Here is a 9,579-nt window from a genome sequence, read left to right on the forward strand (position 1 = left end):
GATTATCTCAAGACCTCTGTGATTGTTTTGTCATGGACTGTAGACAGATCATTGTCTCAAGTTTGGTCATGGACATCTGGACTTAATACACTTCCATTGTGTTTACTTTCCTGTTAACGAATGATAGTATCTACCTTTGAAGAGTGTGAAAGAGTTATGTCAACATTACAACCCAACTAGAATCGTCTAGTTAGGAAATTCAATATGGAGAAATCAAATAATATTCAAATATACATTTCTTTTTAGTCCTATGATTAAGCCTGACAAATCCCCCTTTGTTACAATGTAATCAATGAATAAAAAAATGGATTTAGCATTTTTCTAAATTTGAAGCTCTCTGCTTTTAAGGAAAATAGACATTCTAAATAAATTACATTTTGATTCACAAATACAATATGTCTACTTTATGCTGGCATCATAAAGTTGACATGTTTTTACTTTTGGAAGACATCAGAGGACTTCAAAGTTCAGCAGCAATTTTCCAATCTTTCCCAGTTCAGGTTTGAAGTGGAATTGAAGGGCTTTCTTATTAGAAATACCCCATAAATTACCCCATTATAAAAACTGCACCCCTCAAAGTATTCAAAATGACATTCAGTAAGTGTGTTAAACCTTTAGGGGTTTCAAAGGAATAGCAGAAAAGTGAAGGAGAAAATTCAAAATTCAAAATGTTCTTGTAGACCCAGTTTTTGAATTTTTACAAGGGGTAAAAGGAAATTGTCTCAAAATTTGTAACCCAATTTCTCTCGAGTAAGGAAATACCTCATATGTGTATGTCAAGTGCTCGGCGGGCGCAGTAGAGAGCTCAGAAGGGAAGGAGCAACACTGGGCTTTTGGACAGTGAGTTTTTCTGAAATGGTTTTTGGGGGGCATGTCACATTTAGGAAGCCCCTATGGTGCCAGGACAGCAACAAAAAAACAAACAAAAAAAAACACATGGCATACTATTTTAGAAACTACACCCCTCAAGGAATGTTACAAGGGGTACAGTGAGCCTTAACACCCCACAGGTGTTTGAAGACTTATCGTTAAAGTTGGATGTGTAAATTATTTTATTTTTTTACTAAAATGCTGGTTTTCCCCAAAATTACACTTTTTTTTTTTACAAGGGGTAATGGGAGAAAATGCCCCCCAAAATGTGTAACACCATCTCTTCTGAATATGGAAATACCCCATGTGTGGACATCAAGTGCACTGAGGGCGCACTACAATGCTCAGAAGAGAAGGAGTCACATTTGGCTTTTGGAAAGAAAATTTAGCTGAAATGGTTTTTGGGGGGCATGTCACATTTAGGAAGCCCCTATGGTGCCAGAACAGCAAAAAATAGAACACATGGCATACTATTTTGGAAACTACACCCCTCAAGGAACGTAACAAGGGGTACAGTGAGCCTTAACACCCCACAGGTGTTTGACGACTTTTCATGTGTGTTTGATGTGTAAATTTTTTTTTTCACTAAAATGTTGGTGTTCCCCCCAAATTTTACTTTTTTACAAGGTATAATAGGAGAAAATGCCCCCCAAAATTCGTAACCCCATCTCTTCTGAGTATGGAAATACCCCATGTGTGGACGTCAAGTGCACTGCGGGCGCACTACAATGCTCAGAAGAGAAGGAGTCACATTTGCAAATTTTGCTGAGGGGGGGGGGGGGGGCATGTTGCATTTAGGAAGCCCCTATGGTGCCCTCAGGGGCATTACATGGGGTACATAACTGGGGTACACTAAATAACTAAAATGGGGTACAGTGGGACATACAATTAGAAAACAGGTTATGTTCCCAGAATGATGACCCAGAGCATAGCCAAAACTAAAAAAATATGCCCACCCCAAACCCTATGCTCTGAATCATCATTCTGGGAATGTGATGTGTGTGGCCATCCCTAACCTGTTGCCTCAAATGTGCACCCCGCTCAAGTGGAGAGAGAGCGCTGTGCATTTGAGGCAACATAAAAAAGTCCCCAATGATAGTGACTCAGTGACCCATGACCCATTTTTGGAAAAAATACCCCCAGAGGTCTTATCAGTTTATATATTTTTTTATAAAAGAATTTTTGGGGCAATTTAGTGGTTTTATGGGATTAAAACTTGGAATGTACTCTGAACTTGGTACATTGGGGTCAAATTATGGAAAATTAAAATGAAGAGGGAAAATTTAGTACTCCATGGAAGTGTGATACTCCCTGAAGAAGTTTTTAATGCAGAGGCCCGGATGATCGGGGCAAGTGTCACACTGAGTGGTGGTATCCTTCCGTATCCCCCTCTTGTAACACACTCTGCATCTTTTCTGGGTTCGTCCCTTCTTTCCAGTGTGGGGGACTTCACCTGGAAAGTGTTGGCCTGGGACGATCCTGGCACCTATAACTTCAGTTCCTTGGGAAGTCCAGCCTGCTCTTTCCCAGTTGCCAAAGATCAGGGCCTTTAGGACTTCTTTTTGGAACTGAAGGAATGTCCCTGTGTTGCCAGCGTTCTGGTACAGTACAAAAGAGTTGTACATGGCAACCTGTACCACGTAGACCACAACTTTTTTGTACCATATCCGTGTTTTCCGCATGGCCATGGATGGCTTGAGGACTTGATCAGAAAGATCAATTCCCCCCATATACCGATTGTAGTCCAGAATACAATCGGGCTTGAGGACCGTTGTTGTGGTACCTCGCACAGGGACAGGTGAGCTGCCGTTACCATGAATTGTGGTCAGCATAAGGACATCCCTCTTATCCTTATACCTGACCAGTAACAGGTTTTTATGGGTAAGGGCACGGGACTCACCCTTGGGCCTGGAGTAAATTTAGAGGGAGGCCTCTCTGGTTCTTCCGCACAGTCCCACAAGTGGACGTGGATCTGGCGGTGAGGGATGTGAACAGAGGGATGTTGGTATAAAAGTTGTCCACGTGCATGTGGTAACCCTTATCCAGCAATGGGTGCACAAGGTTCCAAACGATTTTCCCGCTAACACCCAGAGTGGGGTTCTCGTCCCCATATACTCTAAACTTATAAGTGTACCCGGAGGTACTCTCACAAAATTTATACAGTGGGGATCAAAAGTTTGAGCACTCCAGGTAAAAATTTGTATTAATGTGCATAAAGAAGCCAAGGAAAGATGGAAAAATCTCCAAAAGGCATCAAATTACAGATTAGACGTTCTTATAATATGTCAACAAAAGTTAGATTTTATTTCCATCATTTACACTTTCAATATAACAGAAAAAAAAATGGCATCTGCAAAAGTTTGGGCACCCTGCAGAATTTATAACATGCACTACCCCCTTTGCAAAGCTGAGACCTGTCAATGTCATGGATTGTTCTCAATCATCATCTGGGAAGACCAGATGATGTCAATCTCAAAGTTTGTAAATGCCCAGACTCATCTGACCTTGTCCCAACAATCAGCACCATGGGTTCTTCTAAGCAGTTGTCTAGAAATCTGAAACTGAAAATAGTTGACGCTCACAAAGCTGGAGAAGGCTATAAGAAGATAGCAAAACATTTTCAGATGTCAATATCCTCTGTTAGGAATGTAATTAAGAAATGGCAGACATCAAGAACAGTGAAAGTTAAAGCAAGATCTGGAAGACCAAGAAAAATATCAGACAGAACAGCTTGCAGGATTGTGAGAAAAACAATTCAAAACCACGTTTGACTGCACAATCCCTCCAGAAAGATCTGGCAGAAACTGGAGTACACTATTCCACTATAAAGAGATACTTGTACAAGTATGGTCTTCATGGAGTCATCAGAAGAAAACCTCTTCTACGTCCTCACCACAAAAATCAGCGTTTGAGCTTTGCAAATGAACATATAGACAAGCCTGATGCATTTTGGAAACAAGTTCTGTGGACCAAAGAGGTTAAAATTGAACTTTTTGGCCGGAATGAGCAAAGGTACATTTGGAGAAGAAAGGGAACAGAATTTAATGAAAAGAATCTCTGTCCAACTGTTAAGCATGGGGGTGGATCAATCATGCTTTGGGGTTGTATTGCAGCCAGTGGCACAGGGAACATCTCACGAGTAGAAGGAAAAATTGATTCAATAAAATTTCAGCAAATTTTGGATGCCAACTTGATGCCATCTGTGAAAAAGCTGAAGTTAAAGTAAGGATGGCTTCTACAAATGGATAATGATCCACGGGGGATTACATTAAGAGGTGTAAACTGAAGGTTTTGCCATGGCCTTCACAATCTCCTGACCTCAACATAATTGAAAATCTATGGATAGACCTTAAAAGAGCAGTGTGTGACAGACAGCCAAGAAATCTCAAAGAACTGGAAGACTTTTGTAAGGAAGAATGGGCAAAGATACCTCAAACAAGAATTGAAACATTCTTGGCTGGCTACAAAAAGCATTTGCAAGCTGTGATACTTGCCAAAGGGGGTAGTACAAGATATTAACTCTGCAGGGTGCCTAAACTTTTGCAGACGCCATTTTTTGTTTTCTGTTATTTCGAAAGTGTAAATGATGGAAATAAAATCTAACTTTTGTTGACACATTATAAGAATGTCTAATCTGTAATTTGATGCCTTTTGAAGATTTTTCAATCTTTCCTTGGCTTCTTTATGCAGATTAATACAAATTTTTACCTGGGGTGCCCAAACTTTTGGGAGTATGTAGTGTGTGTTTGGTATGACTGTATCATATAATGGTGTGTGATTAAAAATCACACACCGTTATATGATGTAAAAAAATTAATCTGCTGCGGACCAAAAAAAAAAGGGGGGGGGGGGGGCAAATTGCAGCACCCTGAACCCCTAATAGGGCCCGGGTCACGCTAACAAAACTGGGGGTCAGGGGGGGAAATTTTTTATTTAAATTTTTTTTTTACTTTCACTTTTCTTTTACTCCTACCTTTCCCTGTTGAGAAATCCCTGCTCTAATGGGGCTTCTTCACTTCTGAGGGGCTCCGATCTCAGCCAGCAGAGCTGCGAGAAGATGCCATTAACCCCTCCCCTGCTGGCTGCTGTTAGCTGGACAATCGACACCTCCCCATAGATACAGGAGGTGATTGGGGGTGTATCGTAAACCCCCGATCACCATGTATCTCCATGTCAGCGGGTCACACGTGATCCACATCACCGGAATCACCGCAAATCGCAAGTGTGAAGCTAGGCTAGAGTGACTTATACTAGCTATCCTTCTGGAAGAAGCAGCAGCAGCAGGGGTGAAGCCTAGAGGGGCCTATAGGAGCCAGCGGACAGCAGGAGGTTTAAAAATTTATTTTTTTATAATTTTACCAGGCAGCTGGAGGCAGCAATAGCAAGTGTGATGGCTGACTGGTAATAGTTGTAGTAGCCTGAGTACAGCAAGATGTTCAAAAATTGATTTGATAAAATTTAGCCAGCCAGGTCCAGGCCTGGCTGGAAGTCATAAATTTCTACACAACATAAATTTTACTGGACACAGACAACTGCAGGGAGTGGCCCACCCTCTGCACCACATGATTGTGCACAGCGGGGACTCGTGGTAACTGTAGCCAGAGGACAGCAAGCAGTGGTGAGGTAGTGTTAGCTGTAGCCAATAGACAGCAGGTATTGGTGGACTAGTTAAACTTCTAGACAGGATTTGTGATGCCTCTCCATGTGCTGATGTAGAGACCTAATTCCAAAATTTAGAGCCTGCATGTGCCTTATTTTCTCTCTGCACAAATGGCACTGTATCTGGTTTTCTGCATCTGGTAGCATAGTAAATAATTTCCACATGGCAGGATAACATAAAGAGCTAGGTACATCACCACCCAGCTGTGCCCCTGTTCTAGAACATTTTTTTTCATGCCTGCAGATATAGCACCAACATCTACTGCTCCTGAGCTGCTCAGACCAACAAGCCTGCTAACATCCTCCGGTTTAAACTCCTCTTCTTCATCCCCACCAGTCCTCTCGGTAAGAACTTACGATGTGGGATTGTGGCCTCCATCGTGGCACCATGATGCCTTACAGTGTCCCCACCATGCCTACCATCATCAATCCCATTAATTCTATGCTCAACCACTGCTTTCTCTTCCAACTCCTCAGCAGCACAGTCCAAAGGCTGACTGAGACACAACTCCTTTTGGCTATTGCTATCCCTCTGCATGACAGTAGAGAGGAGGGGGAGCAAAGACAGAGATGAGGAAACAGAATATCTTGTTTGATGAAATGAATAATATTCATGAACACTCTTTACATAGCAGATGTGTATTCTATCACACAACTAGGAAGATATAATGGCCCAGATTTATCAAACTGTGTGAGAGAAAAGTGGAGGGATTTTCCCCCAGCAACCAATCACAGCTAAGCTAATGAGCTCTGGTAAAGTGAAAGCTGAACTGTGATTGGTTGCTGTGAGAAAATCCCTCCACTTTTCTCTCTCATAGTTTGATAAATCTGGGCCAATATATGTTTGAGGAAACTAATAATATTCACGAAAACTGTGTTAACAGGGCAGATGGTTGTGTCACTAGAAGGTGCTTTTTACTTTGCTGCTTTCACACAACAAGAACTATGTAATACGTGTTTGATGAAACCAATAATATTCACGAAAACTGTGTAAACATGCACTTTCCACTTTTATTGCTATTTAACAACTAGGAAGATAAAATGCATGTTTCATTGAACCAGGAAAGTAAACATACAGTGTCTTTATAAGGCTGTTGCGTTTTTTTAATTGCACACACTTTTTAGTCTGCTGCTATGTTACAACTTGTAGGTATATTGTTTTCATGATTAATTATTATTTTTTTGGTTGAGCCTTGACAAAGGCTTGCTGGGCTTTGTTTTATATGATTGGGCTTGTGCCGAAATGGACAAGAGGTCCTCCTATGATCAGTCCACACACAAAGGCTGGGAACGATCACTTTTTTGCTGTTGATCCTTGTATAACCCCTATAAGATATGTGTACTGCGGATGTTACAGTTAGGATAAGGATTCTGGCTTAAGGATTGTGACTCCAGGATAAGGATCATGGCTTTACTATTGTGGATCCTATTCACACACTGTCTGTCCTCAGGGCCGGATTAAGAGGATCATGGGCCTGGTGCTGAAGATTTTGATGGGCCTTTTTATCAAAATATATAAAATGAAAAAGCAACACAAAGCAATTTTGTTTAACACAAATAAAGCGTATCCGTCACGTTATGCACATTAAATTACCAGGATAGATGAATATGCTGGTTGCTGAGTTGCCCACAGCAACCAATCAGATCGCTTCTTTTATCTGATGTTACTAGGAGGATGTTAGGAGGACTGCGCTTTTCTCTGCTGTAACACACACAGGCTCTGCGTCCTATGATCCTTCTGCAGTGTAATATAATGAAGTGACTGGCCGCAAGATGGCTGCCGATTATATAGGGCTGTGACATCACAGGGGTGACTGGCTACATCCTGCATGTGATTCAGGGTCATCATGTCTACCTCCCTTCCCGCCTTCCCAGCGTTCCTTGCCCCATATACTGACATGTGGATCCGCCATTTTAGATGCCCTGGAGCCTGCACCGCAGTAAATAGAGTTTAATGAAGCGATTTGTGCGATAGAATCGCAGCGATATTCACATTCGTTGCGAATCGTATATTTTCTCAAATTCGTAATGAATTCTGGATCGTCAGCTCCGATTCGCTCATCTCTAGACATAACTCTTATTTTTCTACCTACAGACTCATATAAGGGCTTGTTTTTTTTGCGTCACCAATTATACTTTGCAATGACAAACAAACAAATATTTGTGGGACAAACTTGAATAAAAATGCAATTTTGGGGTCTTTCTACACAGTGCACTTTTTGCAAACAGTCCCACATTGGGGGAGATTTATCAAAACCTGTGAGGAAGAGTGGTGCAGTTGCCCATAGCAACCAATCAGATCGCATTTTTCAGAGGCTTTTTAAAAAATGAAAGAAGCAATCTGATTGGTTGCTATGGGCACCTGCACCACTACTCTACACAGGTTTTGATAAGTCTCTCCCATTAGCTTTATTTTGTAGGTCCATACCATTACAACAATACCCAAATTGGGCCATTGACCATGCAGATTACTCAACATTATAAGCAGCGATATCACTTTTTTTTTTTTTTGGGGGATAAAAAATGTTTCTTTGAAAAATTAGAAAAGGGAGGTCATTCAACTTTTATTAGGGAAAGGGTTAATTAAATTTTATTATTACTTTTTTTTCGCAGGAAGGGGTCAAGCACACCTGTCTATAACTTCTAGGCCAATCTGTCTATAATAGCTGTGCTATTATAAATAGATATGCCATTCAGGAGCATAAAAAAGCTAGGTGAGAACTTATCACCTAGCTTTTCTGTGCTCCTGAATGCCATTGCTGCTTATAGCCTATAAGGATAACCTACTATTAATTATAGGCAAATCTGTCTATATTAGCTTAAAATATAAGCAGAAATGGCACTAAGGAGCAGAGAAAAGCTGGGTGACAATTTCTCGCTTAGATTTTTCATGCTTCTGAATGGCAAATCTGCTTATAATAGCTCAGTTATTATAGGATTTACCTATAGCCTTTAGTCAAATCTGTCTAAAATAGCTGAGCTATTATAAGCAGATATGCCATTCAGGAGAATGAAAAAGCTAGGTGAGAAATTGTCACCTAGCTTTTCTGGGCTCCTGAATGGCATATCTGCTTACCATAGAATAGACAGATATGACAGAAAGGTTATAGGTAAATCTATCTATAATAGCTGAGCTATGATAAGCACCATTGCCATTCAGGTACACAGAAAAGCTAGGTGACAATTTCTCACCTAGTTTTCCATGCTCCTGAATGGCATGTCTGCCTATAATAACTGAGCATTTATAAGCAGGCATGCCATTCAGGAGCATGGAAAATCTAGGTGAGAAATTGTCACCTAGCTTTTCTATGTACCTGAATTGCAAGTCAGTTCATGACTGGTGGTGGTACCTTTTTGGGGGACTTCAGAAACAGAGAACAAGGACCGCTGGTGGGACCTCAGCCGCTGTCACACAATAAAATTTTTTGACGGGCGTGGGCCAGGCAGGAAAGCAGCACATACCATCCTCTTTCTGACAGGGGGGAGGAGCGTCCTACGATACTGTGACATGAGTCGCGCTGGTCAGGAGGTTACACAGCCCATGTGACCACCCAGGCAGGGGCCGACTGACAACACTCAGGGCCCTCGGACCAAATAAAGCAAAGGGCACCCTGTAGGCTCCACCCATGGCCACACCTCTGCCACGCCCCTATCCCATCCAAATGCCTCCTAATGCCCCAACCTACACACAAAATAAAAGAAAAGAAAATATATAACAAGTTAACGTAGGTAAGATAATTTTCCATGACAAAGAATACCAATATACAAGGAGTAAATATATACCATCACACAATAATACCAGCATACAAGGAGGAAATATATAAATCACACAATAACTTGATAATACCGCCATACTGTACTGAATAAAACCACTATACACAGACCAGTATTCCCCCACACAGTGCCCATATAGCAAAAGTTACCAGCTGTACACAGGGTCTGTATACCATATAAGTGATTATATACAAGACCAGGGCTGCCATCAGAAATGTTGGGGCCCCTTACACAACTCAAGGCCCCCCCCCACCTACTAACTTCCACATTATCTAT

Source organism: Hyla sarda, chromosome 10, assembly GCF_029499605.1.
Source record: "Hyla sarda isolate aHylSar1 chromosome 10, aHylSar1.hap1, whole genome shotgun sequence".
NCBI lineage: Eukaryota > Metazoa > Chordata > Amphibia > Anura > Hylidae > Hyla > Hyla sarda.